Source organism: Diadema antillarum, unplaced genomic scaffold, assembly GCF_040938485.1.
Source record: "Diadema antillarum isolate AM-2024a unplaced genomic scaffold, OU_Dant_1.0 scf00000143, whole genome shotgun sequence".
Taxonomy (NCBI): domain Eukaryota; kingdom Metazoa; phylum Echinodermata; class Echinoidea; order Diadematoida; family Diadematidae; genus Diadema; species Diadema antillarum.
Window position 1 is genome coordinate 3,654,317 of NW_027271032.1, and position 13,383 is coordinate 3,667,699.

The following is a 13,383-nucleotide window of genomic DNA, read 5'->3' on the forward strand; positions in this document are numbered from 1 at the left end:
TCGCTGTGTAATAATATTTTTTTTTCTCTCTTTCCTCCGGAGTTTAATCATTTTTGGGGTGGTTTTTCTCTTTGAGTCACATGTTTTATTACCAGAAACGTCGCCACACTTAAGAAATTATATTACTTTCTTACCTATAGCAGAACATCTTATCAATTTGCGATAAAATTATCCCTTTATATCAAGTTTATTTAGGGCCTGAATACTTTCCCGTTCATCACGTCTGCCAATCTTAAATTATTATTGTATTTTAAGGTATTGATGCTTTAAAGGTATTAGCCCACATTTGTAAACCTGCAGCAATTGGTCTCATAGTTAGCATGGAGTTTGGGTATGATTGCAGTAACACCTGTGCAAAATTTCGTTCCAATTAGTCCATTACTTTCATAAAAATAAATGAAAATGCACCGTAGGCCTATGCATGCGTAATCTAAACGCTCGCTAGCTCCGGTCCACGTACGTACTACATGCATGCGATACATGTGTAAGTTACAATACCATGTACGTAGCTAGCCCGCGCTCGTAATTCGATTTTGGGTCGGGTTGACCCGGTTTGAAAATCGATTTTAAAACGATGATTTTCTCTCTTTTATCGAATGGTATAGACAAAGAGCAACAGGTGAGGTAAGTTACTGTTATAACTTGTACTTGAAGTCATATTGGACCTGTTTTATGCAGTTTTGATTTTCGTGGGTTTGCAAATGTGGGCTAATACCTTTAATGATAACTTCTCAACTATATACGTATTAACATAATCCCGTTGAGGACGGACTGATTTTGCCACAACGCGCATTTCCTGTAAACACTCGCCCGAGTATACTCGAAATTCGCTTAGAAAATTGTGCTGAAGCCTTTTTTTTTTCTTCTTCTCGTCACCCGATGTAACATCGAAGTGCCACGAGAAACAAAACAACAACAAAAATGCACGGGGGCCTTTTTTTCTTGGCCTGTCAGCTACTAAAACCCGGAAGTGGCACCCGAAATATTTTTTTGCGCCCCCCCCCCCCCCCCTTACAGAATTTGTGGATACGTCAGTGTCTTAGCATTTCAGTCTCGTCCTTTTCCCCATCTTGCGTTGGTCCACAGGCTGACTGAAGTTTATCGCAGTAACACAGAAACACACCAGCCATTTTAATATTGATGGGATGTGCACTTATTATACTCACATTTTGCACATTTTTAATGAAGTTAATGTCACACACTTGCACTCAAACAAAAGCACAACATACGCACACGAGCAACTGCAAGAAGTCTAAATACTGCAAACGTATACCATGTTGTCCCAATCAAAATTACGACGGGATCCTTCGCAATCAATTCATGATTCCTTTGAAAATGGTGAATCAATCCTAATACAACTTCTGTATGGGTTCGAAATTATAATTTATTACCCATATCTTTATAAAGAAAACCCCATCCGATTTGCTTCAGTGGTCAAAGAGAAATAAGGGTCTATGTAGAGCAGGTCAGGAATCCCTTCCCTCCAAGTTCTGTCCATTGTGTTCAGACATTACTATGCAAATCCAAGAAAACCCAAGTGCTTAACTTGGAAGAATCAGACCCACGATATGGTTACAACGATCCAAATTTTTCTGTGACCACTAAACTGAACTGAATGGGGTTGTCTGAAAAAAACTAGGTAAGATATTACATTAAGTTTTAGACGCTAAAAACGCATTCAGACAGTTTAATCATACTGAAAGTTAGCAATGCGGAAATCCGATTTTTTTTTTACATACTCCACAATACACCTATGCATCCGCTTAAATGATTTCAAGATTCTTAAACATAACTCATTTACCTGATAACAAATATTGGGTGAGCAGCAAAAAACACACCAATTATGCCCAGGACGCCACAGTTACATAAGAAATACATTGTTTTCCCGCCGTATACAGAGGCCGAAACGGACAAGAGCAAAGCTGATAGCACGGCAGATAGGGTGGGTAGCACGTCCTGAAAAACGAGGAGGGAAAAGACATTTCAGTATCACTCTCATTTATTCAGAACTTCATTTAGTTTAAGTCTCAGTTTGATTTCATTTCTGCGTGTGTTTTTTCAAGGAAATCATATATGAAAATGGGAACAAGTGTATATCTCAATACAAAATAGGGGAAACCATTAGTCCTATATTCATAGTAAAATCATCACAGCAATTATTAAACAAGAGACCCGGGGGTCTTGGGTTTCGCAAGTTCACCATTTATGCATTCTTGCAAACATTGACCTATGAATATAGGAAAACTTTTTTTTTTTTTTGGGGGGGGGGGGGTAGTGTTCATTTACATATTCTATCACGCTGCTGTGGTAAAAAAAAAAAATAGAATAATAAATGATGATAATACCTGCAAATCGCGAAGTGAGGCCTGCATAATATATTTGGAAAATTTGACCATGCATTTTCAAACAGAAGATCAAAATGTAAAAGATGACCCCAACTCTTCCGGTCCCAATTATTTAAAGGGTCATCACTATCCAGATTTATTAAACACAAACGTTCAGTATTAAGAATTAATGTAATGATGCATTTTCTAAATGTGGACTAAAAAGCAGTGATTTTTTTTTTTTCATTTTCACTTGACCAATATGACCCCATGGTACAAACCTTTCCGTACAGAATTGTTGTGTGGTAATGTATGCATAAACTGTACTTAGCAAGTGTAATTACAAGCTTAAACAACACAGTTCTCAGAAAGCCTCATCTGCCATCATTTAGAATCAACAGGATGACGATGATGATGATGAACAGCATTTATGTACTGCCATTATTTGAAGAACATTCGAAAGGCGCCCAAGTAGGCCTATATTGAAATGCAAAATATATATCAAGACTTTATATATCGAAATGTCTGGCTGATGGGACTTGCCATGATGAGCTGCTTTTTAGTATTTTTACGATCAAACGTGTGAAATAATAAATGTCGGTGTACCCGACTTTATTTCTGAAGCACACTCTCCGTTTCAAGTATACTAGAGCTCAGTGGTACGCGATAAGCGAATCGTGCCCTTGCGGCAGTGTTGGACTGCGTGCATGCATGTTTTACCAGTTATTTACTGCATATCATACATTCTCGCGGGCGATAGTCTATGTCATGTACTGCTATATTATGTTGCCTTAATACGTATATTGTAATCGATGTAACTCAATTATAAAACATCAAGTAGCAACCACAATCGAGTATGCTCTAAGCTCGCATTATACTTCCGGCGCACCTTTTGATGATGATGATGATGAACAGTATTTGTATATAGCGCCATATATCTGTTATAGAAACATTTAAATCGCTTTGGGTAATGTATTTCACTTTACGTCATTACCCAACTGCCCGACTGCAATTGTGTTATCACAGCGTATGTTTCGCACATTCCTTATGCATTTGTCTTCATTTCGGAGCAAATATCGTCAGTAAGTTTCTGCAGTCATAAATAAAATCATAAATACAGTGTAGTGTGTATCGATCATTTCCAAGCAATGGAGAATGTTATGTTATTTTGCCGACGACATTTCGCGGCGAAGGCATAAAAACAAAGACATTATTGCAAGGTACACCAGAAATAAAGATTTATTACTCGAATCACAAGACCAAGACACATCACATTGCGTGGACAGTGTGATGTATGACCTCCAACACACACAAACACCTACAAAATAAGCGTGGCTACTGATATACAGTGTGAGTAGTCTCCATCAACCGGCATGATCAGGAGGTTGTGTTAATGTGCTAAAATATTGTTTTAAGGTGTTGAAGAGCATTCCTTACTAATATAGTTGTACATTGGGTTCATTTTGACAATATCTACCGAGCAGGTCACTATTTGAAATCCTACTTTTTCTTGTTTAATAAAAACATTGATATTTCAATCAGAGCTGAAATGAAGAAATATTCGATAGTCATGCATTCTTCTCATATCATTAGTCTTTTGATTTATAACGCACGTGTGGTGATTAGGCAAAATAAATACAATTGAAAACAGGTGTAGATAGCTAGGCAGTGGCATACCGTGGGTCAAGACATTGAGGGGGAGGGGGGCACCTCGTGCATGGAAAATTAATTTTGAGGGTGTGTATGCTTCTGCGTGCGTGTGTATGTGTGTGTGCGCGTGTGTGCGCAGTCTGCAGACTTATTTATTTATTTATATATTTATTCATTTGTTCATTTATTTATTTAGTGAAACATATTTATACAGGATAAAAACGATCAGCTAAAAGCTGTTTTACATCGAAGTCCTTTGTAAAAACAATGCATTTTCCTGCACAGGGGATACTATAAAAGAGACACCATCAAAAAGCCAAAAAAAAAAAAATATATATATATATATTATATTTTCAACAGATTATGAACAAAAAGGACTGCCGGACTGGGATACAAATCCACAATTCGTTAAAAAAAAAAGTTTTGGAGTATATGCTGCCCACTGTTCACACCAAACAGAATCAATACACAAAGACTGAAACACGCAGTTTTCAGCAACCCCATTTATACAGCACTGCCAGGCACTCAGTCAAACCTACAGTTCACACACGGCACACTCAGTTACACACATGCACACACGCACACACACACACACACGCACACGCACACTGTAACAGACACACGCACACGCACGAAACCATCACAGACAAGACACACCACACACGCCCACACGCAAAACTCACTCGAGCACACACTCGCACCACATGCAGTGATACAACACAAGATCACATAGGCAAATATACTCACACAAATAATGCACAAATACATAATACACATTCTAGAAACACAACGTAATATACAGTAATACGACACTGGCGATGGCATTATACATGTACATAAACGTGTCACAACAACCTCCATATCTATGTATAGGCCTACTGAAAGACAGAGATGAAATATGGTAGGTGACTGGTAAAAATGACAGCCCGGCAGTTCAAAATAATCATTATAACAATTAATCAATCAATCAATGAAAAAATAAAATCATACATAATGAAATATCCAAGGAACCCCCGTGCAGGAAAAGCTCACAAAATTCAAATAAAGGAAAAGAAGTTTACAATCAGCATTGAATATACTAATACACGACATAGGCAAAATAAAAAAAGTAGTGACGGCTGTATATATACATTTCAAATCATTGAATAACTAAGAACTGCTATTTCACAATGTATGTCTTAAAAAAAGGTACGTTTATAAAACCTTTTAAAAGTCAAAAGAGTTGGTGCATTTTGCAATTCAGTGGGAAGAGAATTCCAGGCAATGGAGCCCGAGTATCTGAAAGATTGTTTAAACATTTCATTGTTTGGCTTTGGTAATACTACATTTAACGAATTTGCATTTCTTGTGTTTAGGCCATGTCTATCAAAATACATTTCTACTTCATTGCAAAGCCTGACTGGTGCTGTACCGTGAATGCATTGATACATGAGCATACAAAGAAAATAATCACGTCGAGTTTCTAGGCTTTGCCATTTCAATTGCTTAAACAATTCAGTCACGCTTATATCACCATAGCCAAACTGTTTGGAAACTACACGGGCAGCTCTTTTTTGAATACGTCGTATAGATTCGCGATTTTTTGCGGAGCAGTTTCCCCACACAGAACAAGCATAGTCAAAACATGGTTGAATGGTAGACTTGTATAGGATGTTAAGTAACCGAGTGTCAAGGGTGCTACTAAGTCGTCGTAAAGAAAACACTTTATATGCTAAACTTAAAGGGGACTACAATGCATAAAGGTGGCCTCACACTATGCGGTTTTTTCGATCGCAGTGCTTGCGATCTGTTGCGGTTGCCAGATCGCAATCATCGAGTCGCTAAAGGTGGCCTCACACTATGCGGTTTTTTTCGATCGCAGTGCTTGCGATCTGTTGCGGTTGCCAGATCGCAATCATCGAGTCGCATAGTGTGAGCGCAACTACCGCAAGGCTTGCGAAATTTCAGCCGGTCGCAAGGGATTGCAGAGGTAACCGCAGACGATCGCAAGGTTTTGAACATGTTAAAAATTTGACAGCAGCCGCAAGGAGGTCGCAAGGCTTGCGGACGCCTCCAAGTCTCAATGCTTCTTGTGAAAAGCATATAAATCAATTGCAAAAACTGCAAAATAGAGCAGGAAGAATTATTCTGAAGGTTAATCCTAAATTACATTTTTCTGTCAGGTTAATACATGATATATTACAGTGGGAAATGTTAAAATCCCGTCAAAAGTTTCATGTCGGAGTAATGATTTTCAAGATTTTGAATGATTTAACACCTACCTATTTACACGAAAATATATTTTATTCCCCCAAACCCTACCAATTTCGGTACTATAGCCTCAGCCTTCCAAAACCTCGGACAAACTTTTGCAAACGTGCATTTTTCTACAGGGGAGCCAAACTATATAACAGCCTTCCTCATGCTGTCCGTGACTGCAAGTCACTGAAGGATTTTAAACGGTCCCTTTTTGAATTGGTTTAATTTCATCTTTGTAAACATATCTATATATATATATACTTTTGTCTGATACACGAGAAATTTATTTACACTTTTCAATAAAGCGTACTTTGCCCTGAGATTTTGTATGATTATTGCATTATAAATTTTCATGAGACTATAAATATATTATAATGTTGTATTTATATAATTATGTAATCTTCTATTCTTTTTTTCTTTTCCATAACCCTTTATAACTGGTCCCCATGGAAGACCAGCGGCACCAGAAAAGTGCAGCTGATTATGGGCTATCCAGCCGTTATCTCTCTATATAATCCTACTATACATTCTATTTCTTCATTTTTTTTTTTTGTATATCGATGATGTGTCACATTATTCATTTGCTTTGTATGTATGCTTCATTTTTATGCATGATGTATCATTTCCCCTGTACCTTATATGTTGTCTTTTATATCTGTATGTATGTTTATGACGGAAATAAAACAAACAAACAAACAAGTCGCATGCGGTCGAGAACCGCGTGCGACTTCTCGAAACCGCAAGCAGTCGCAAGAAAAAACCGCATAGTGTGAGGCCACCTCTACCAAAACCTTGCGATCGTCTGCGGTTACCTCTGCGATCCCTTGCGACCGGCTGAAATTTCGCAAGCCTTGCGGTCGTTGCGCTCACACTATGCGACTCGATGCTTGCGATCTGGCAACCGCAACAGATCGCAAGCACTGCGATCGAAAAAACCGCATAGTGCGAGGCCACCTTTACATGGATTATGGAATGACTGTGTGAAACGACAAATTACTGGCAGCAACATCAGGAAAATGGTATAACGATTAAATGCGAGCGAGCGAGCGAGCGAGCGAGCTTGAAGATTTTGACATTTTACAGTCCAAAAACTGCCGTTTGTATAGCTATATCTTATCGCTTTGGAAATTAAGGGGGGCGCCCGCAACTGCTGAATGGCAATTACTGGCAGCAACATCAGGAGAATGGCATAACGATTAAATGCGAGCGAGCGAAGCGAGCGGTCTTGAAATACTTCAGGTCACGTCTTGTTATCGGCAATGTAAGGCATGTATGTAAAGCAACACTGCAAAATCAATGATCTAGCTTTGATAATTATAACGAAGCGTAAGGTACAAAGGTGTACATTCTACATCAAATTGCGCAACATTGCAGCGACTCTTTTTGCCGTTCCGAGTACACTGCGCACATCCTGCTTATACATGTATTCAGAATGCCAACCAGGAATCACGCTGAATCACAATCTTTTCATTGTTGGCTCCGGGCTTTTTGAACAATGTTTCACACTATATACCTCTTTAATCATGGTTAAAAGAAATCTTATTTCTTGATCACCCTTTCATGTCGATTTCAAAAGCAGTTTACTAACCCTTGAATGACCATTTTGGTAAGTTTTTTTTTTGTTTTTTGGGTTTTTTTTTTTTTAACCAGCGGATGGGGGGGGGGGGGGTGGTGCACGGGTCCCCTCCCCCGTGCCCGCCTCCCCCCCCCCCCCTAGTTACGCCATTGGTATGCATACTGAAGACTTGATGATGGCATTTTGCTTCATGTCAAAGCTGCAGTGCAGTCCTTCACTAAGTCCTTCAGTCCTTTATTGCCCAACGATTAAATGTGAGCGAGCGAAGCGAGCGATCTTGAAAATTTTGACATTTTACAGTCCCAAAACTGCCGTTTGTAGCTATATTTTTTCGCTTTGGAAATTAAAGGGGGTGGAACCGGGCGCAACTGCTGGCAGTTACTGGCAGCAACATCAGGAGAATGGCATAACGATTAAACGGGAGCGAGCAAAGCGAGCGAGCTTGAAATTTTTGACATTTTACAGTCCCATGCAAAACTGAAGTTTGTAGCTATATTTTTCACTTTTGAAATTAAGGGGGGGGGGGGGCTCACAGGGCGCAATTGCTGGCGATTACTGGCAGTAACATCAGGAGAATGGCATAACGATTAAATGCCAGCGAGCGGAGCGAACGAGCTTGAAAATTTTGACATTTTACAGTCCAAAAACTGCCGTTTGTAGCTATACTTTTTCGCTTTGAAAATTAAGGGGGGGGGCGCCCGGTGCGCGCCCTCCTGGATCCGCCACTGGTAGTCAAGGTTGTCGGTTTATGTTCATGATTGGGGGAGGTATGACCAGCGAGGGGGCGTCGAAGTGACCAAGCGGGGGAAGAATGTCCAAAATATGCACTTTAGAGCATCCCCTAATTGTTTGTGTTTGTGTGTGTGTGTGTGTGTTTTATACATGGAAAAGTTAGGAAATAGCCCAGGTCACGTCTTATTATCGGCAATGCAAGGCTTTTTGATATAGACTATATACTAGTAGTATGTAAAGCAACACTGCAAAATCAATGATATATATAGCTTTGATATAACGAAGCGTAAGGTACAAAGGTGTACATTCTACATCAAATTGCGCAACATTGCAGCGACTCTTTTTGCCGTTCGGATGTTCCGAGTACACTGCGCACATCCTGCTTATACATGTGTTCAGAATGCCAACCAGGAATCACGCTGAATCACAATCTTTTGTCGGCCCCGGGCTTTTTGAACAATGTTTCACACTATATACCTCTTTAATTATGGTTAAAAGAAATCTTATTTCTTGATCATCCTTTCATGTCGATTTCAAAAGCAGTTTACTAACCCTTGAATGACCATTTTGGTAAGTTTTTTTTTTTGTTTTGTTAAGTTTTTTTGTTTTGTTTTTTTGTTTTTGTTTTTACCAGCGGATGGGGGGGGGGGCACGTGCCCCCCCCCCCCCCCGTAGTTACGCCATTGGTATACATACTGAAGACTTAATGATGGAATTTTGCTTCATGTCAAAGCTGCAGTGCAGTCCTTCACCAAGTCCTTCAGTCCTTTGCCTTTTTTTCTTGTCCTTTGTTTTTTCACTTTCGCTTTTTCCCGATTTCTGAAGATTTCCAAGCCTATAAGGCACAAATACTGCAATGTGTCATGCTCTCTCTCTCTCTCTCTCTCTCTCTCTCTACATGTAAAGGTAACGGGCATTAGTATTATTGTTTTATCATTATTATCATCATCATCATCATTATCATTATAGGTTATATCATAATTCAATTATATAAAATAGATTCCCATCAATACATAGACAATACATTAGGAGTTCAGTGAAGAATGCGTTCATGAGGGTCAAGTATAAAGAACCATTTGAAAATTACGCCTATAGAAAAGACGTGCGGTATACCTTAACGCGTAGATAGTCCATAGCAAAGCCGCCCAGGACGTGTCCCAGCACGTCGCAGATCGCAGAAACCGACCCAACAACTGCAAGGAACATATCGTCGTGAATAAACGTCTCACCGAAAGTCTATATAAAGAGATAACAATCGATCAAACAAAACAAATAAAAAGACCACAGGCCTACATAGTCATAAAATACATCACAATAAACACCTTTCTCACACATTCGCAACGTGTTCCCTTCACCACGACTGTTCACCGTGCTCTAGTAGATTTCAAAAGATGTCCACTTCCGTATCAGGCATATTACCTCCGAGGACAGTCATTACTCCGGCTAAATACTGGTTAGTGATAAGGTTAGAGTGAAGATTATAGGAATACGGTTAGGCTTAAGTTCAGGATTTATAGGATTAGGGTTAGGGTCAGGGAAAGGGTCTGGGGCAATTGTCCAGGGCTTTTTGTCCCAGGCCCGTCCACCTCATTGTCACAGTCTGCCAGATTGCGATTTAACGCAATATGATTATGAAATCTACCCTGTGTCGCGATAAGATTGCCCTCTGACCGGGCAATGTTGAATTCGACACGTCCTCAAGATCAAGTGTGTACAAGGAGATACTAGCCTACGTCGAGGGGGGGGGGGGGGGGGGGGGGGGAGGGGTCATCCCACTAGACCGACACCCACGAGTCACACAGCCCATGAGTTCGACACTAGGTAAAAACAGCCCACGAGTTCGACAGATATAACATGGGGCTTAATGGCCCGAATTCACGAAGGTGGTACGAATGAAACCATGGTTTAAATCATGGACAAAAACCATGGAGCGCCAAGTGTCGCATGGAATATTTCGTTACGAAATCAGTCATTTCGTCGATGAAATGATTATTTTGTAACGAAATGACATTTTGTAGCTAAATGAACATTTCGTCCACGAAATGATGATTTCGTTGACGAAACGGTCATTTTGTCGACGAAATGACCAATTTCTTAACGAAATATTCCGTGCGACACTTGGCGCTCCATGGTTTTTGTCCATGGTCTAAACCATAGTTTCATTTGTACCACCTTCGTGAATTCGGGCCATTAATGTGTCGGTCTCGTGGGCCTTATAGCGTCGAACTACAGGGCTGTATGACTCGTGAGCTGTATAACTCATGGGCTGTATGACTTGTGAGCTGTATGACTCGTGGGTGTTGGTCTCGTGACGTGCACCCATGTCGGGTGTGTCAAACCTTAAACTGATGTCATTAATCAGTGAAGCGTTCTTTTATTCTACTACCACTTAAATGTGAGCAAAGAAAAACAAAGTGGTTCGAGTAAACGGTCGGTCCCATCTTATATTAGGACTCATTTGTTGTTGTACTTTATATCTCAGCCACTTCAAAATCAATTATCGTCGAATACACTTTGAATTCATCTTAAAATTGTATGGTCTTTGATATTTCATAAGGGGTTTCTTCTTACTATCTCACGAACAAACGTTGGAAACCTGAAGTCCCATCCCAACCAAAACTACGTCACCCTTTAAGGCAGTCTGGTCTTCGTACCTTGTAAACAGAAGTAAATGATAGCGCACTGATGATAAATGAAGCGATGACAGACAAGACCTGCCACGTGTAGAGATGGTTAAATATATGTCTGGTGTCCACAGAGAGTCCAGAAAAACTCCAGCTGAGCTCTTCCGGAACATTTGTTGACACCTCATTTCGCGCTCTGGCAGTCTGGTAGGCGGTCATCGACGAATTTGTCAGTGTTGACATTTCGTTTACATCGTTATGGCGTCCCGTCTCGCGTCTTAATGTTCTGTCTGTGTAGCGGTTGAGTAATGGTCCTCTATTGTGGTTGGAGTCTTTACAGGCACTGTCAGAATTAATTAAGGCGAAATTGTCTTCACTGGTACACCCGGACGCAGCTGCATGCCCCTGCTCGCTGAGGGCGTCTGACTCTTTGGAGCGGCTGCCGTCCTTGTCTTCGGGATTCTGTGCGCCACGATCAAGTAAGGTTTCCATCTGTCGAGGGCAGTATTTGAGTGCAATATTGATAATGTTTTCTACTATCAAACAGGAATCATTTACCCAGCGATCACATAAGAACGTATTTGAATTCTTGGGAATGCAGTCAGCCGTATAATACATTTGTATATCTTTATATTGTACTCAGCAGCCACTTTCGTTCAGACGGTAGGCCTACCGTCATATCCTCGGGTTCTTGTTGCTTGTTATACCTTATGCTGACTAAAACTATTAAAGGACAAGTCCACCTTCATATACATAAGGATTGAGAGAATGCAGCAATATCAGTAGAACACATCAGTGAAAGTTTGAGGAAAATTGGACACTCTGTTCAAAAGTTATGAATAGTTTAAGTATCTGCGCAGTCACTGCTGGAAGAGAAGACTACTACAGTGTATGATGTCACATGCGTACAACTATATAAGGAAAGTAAAAAGAGAATTTCACAAAACTTTACTTTTTGAATAAAGTGCACATTTCTTCGACTTGCTACTGACGTACGTTAAGGGTAATATTATTCCCCCTGCCTTCTGAAAGAGAGAAGTCGATTGTTCTTTTGTTATGGGAGAAAAATGGAAATATGTTGAATTTTCTTTATTCTTTCTTTATATCGTTGTACTCATGTGACATCACAAGCTATAGTAGTGTTTTGATCCAGCCGTGACTGAGCAGAAACTTCAAAAATTCATAACTTTTAACAGATTGTCCGATTTTGCTCAAACTCTCACTGATGTGTTCTACTAATATTGCTACATTCACTCAACCCACATGTCTATGAAGGTGAACTTGTCCTTTAAGTATGAAACTGATTAATATTATTATTATACAAATCATGTTTAGAGAAAAGATGAAAATAGATATAGCGACAGATGAAAATGAGAAAGTGGTTTGATTATAATTAACGATGATTCTGGTCAAGAACGTGTCGATCACATACTATCGTGTTCAGGATATATACAGGTGATATAGTGATATTCCCTCTGGAGGCTTACTATGTTGCTCGATATAGTTTTCGGGGGTTTTTTTAACGAAGAAGTTTTATAGTACAAACTTGATTATGCTGTATTACTATACTCATCACCGTCATTGTAAATTCAAGAATTCATGCTGCTGAAATTCCACGCAACCATTGTCTAAGAAGCTCGTGAATTGTTTTGTTTTTATTGATGATTAAATAATTATTAATCTGACGGCCTTGCCCTGCATGAGCCAATGGATTGTCATAATAAATGAAATTGAAGTGAACTGAGAAGATCATCGCAGATTTTAGTACCTCATTCTTAAATCCCCTGTGGTAATATGGTGTCAGGACAAGGAAGTTATAGCCTCTTTGTGCGCGGGGCACCTTTATGGGGTGCCAAGTGTCGCACAAGGGATTCTGTCACGAAATCACCCTTTTCAAAATATTCCGTCACGTACGTGTGAAATCAACATTCCTATAATTCAATCACAAAATCAATCTCATTCATTACAAAATCTACTACACTCAGTGATTTCGCGACGAAGAGACTTGCAGTAGATAATTTTGTGACAGAATCATAATAGAAGTTTGTAAGCCTACTTGGGTTGATGTGATAAAATCCCTTATGCTGCACTTGGCTACCCATACACTTCCATCTGTGATCATTTTTAAAAGGCATTTGGTCTTTGTTTGGTGTGTATGGTGTGTTTGTGGTTGTGTGCTGCTTGTGTGATCGTGTGTGTGTGTGTGTGTGTGTGTAGTACAGTATGTGTGTTTCTGGGT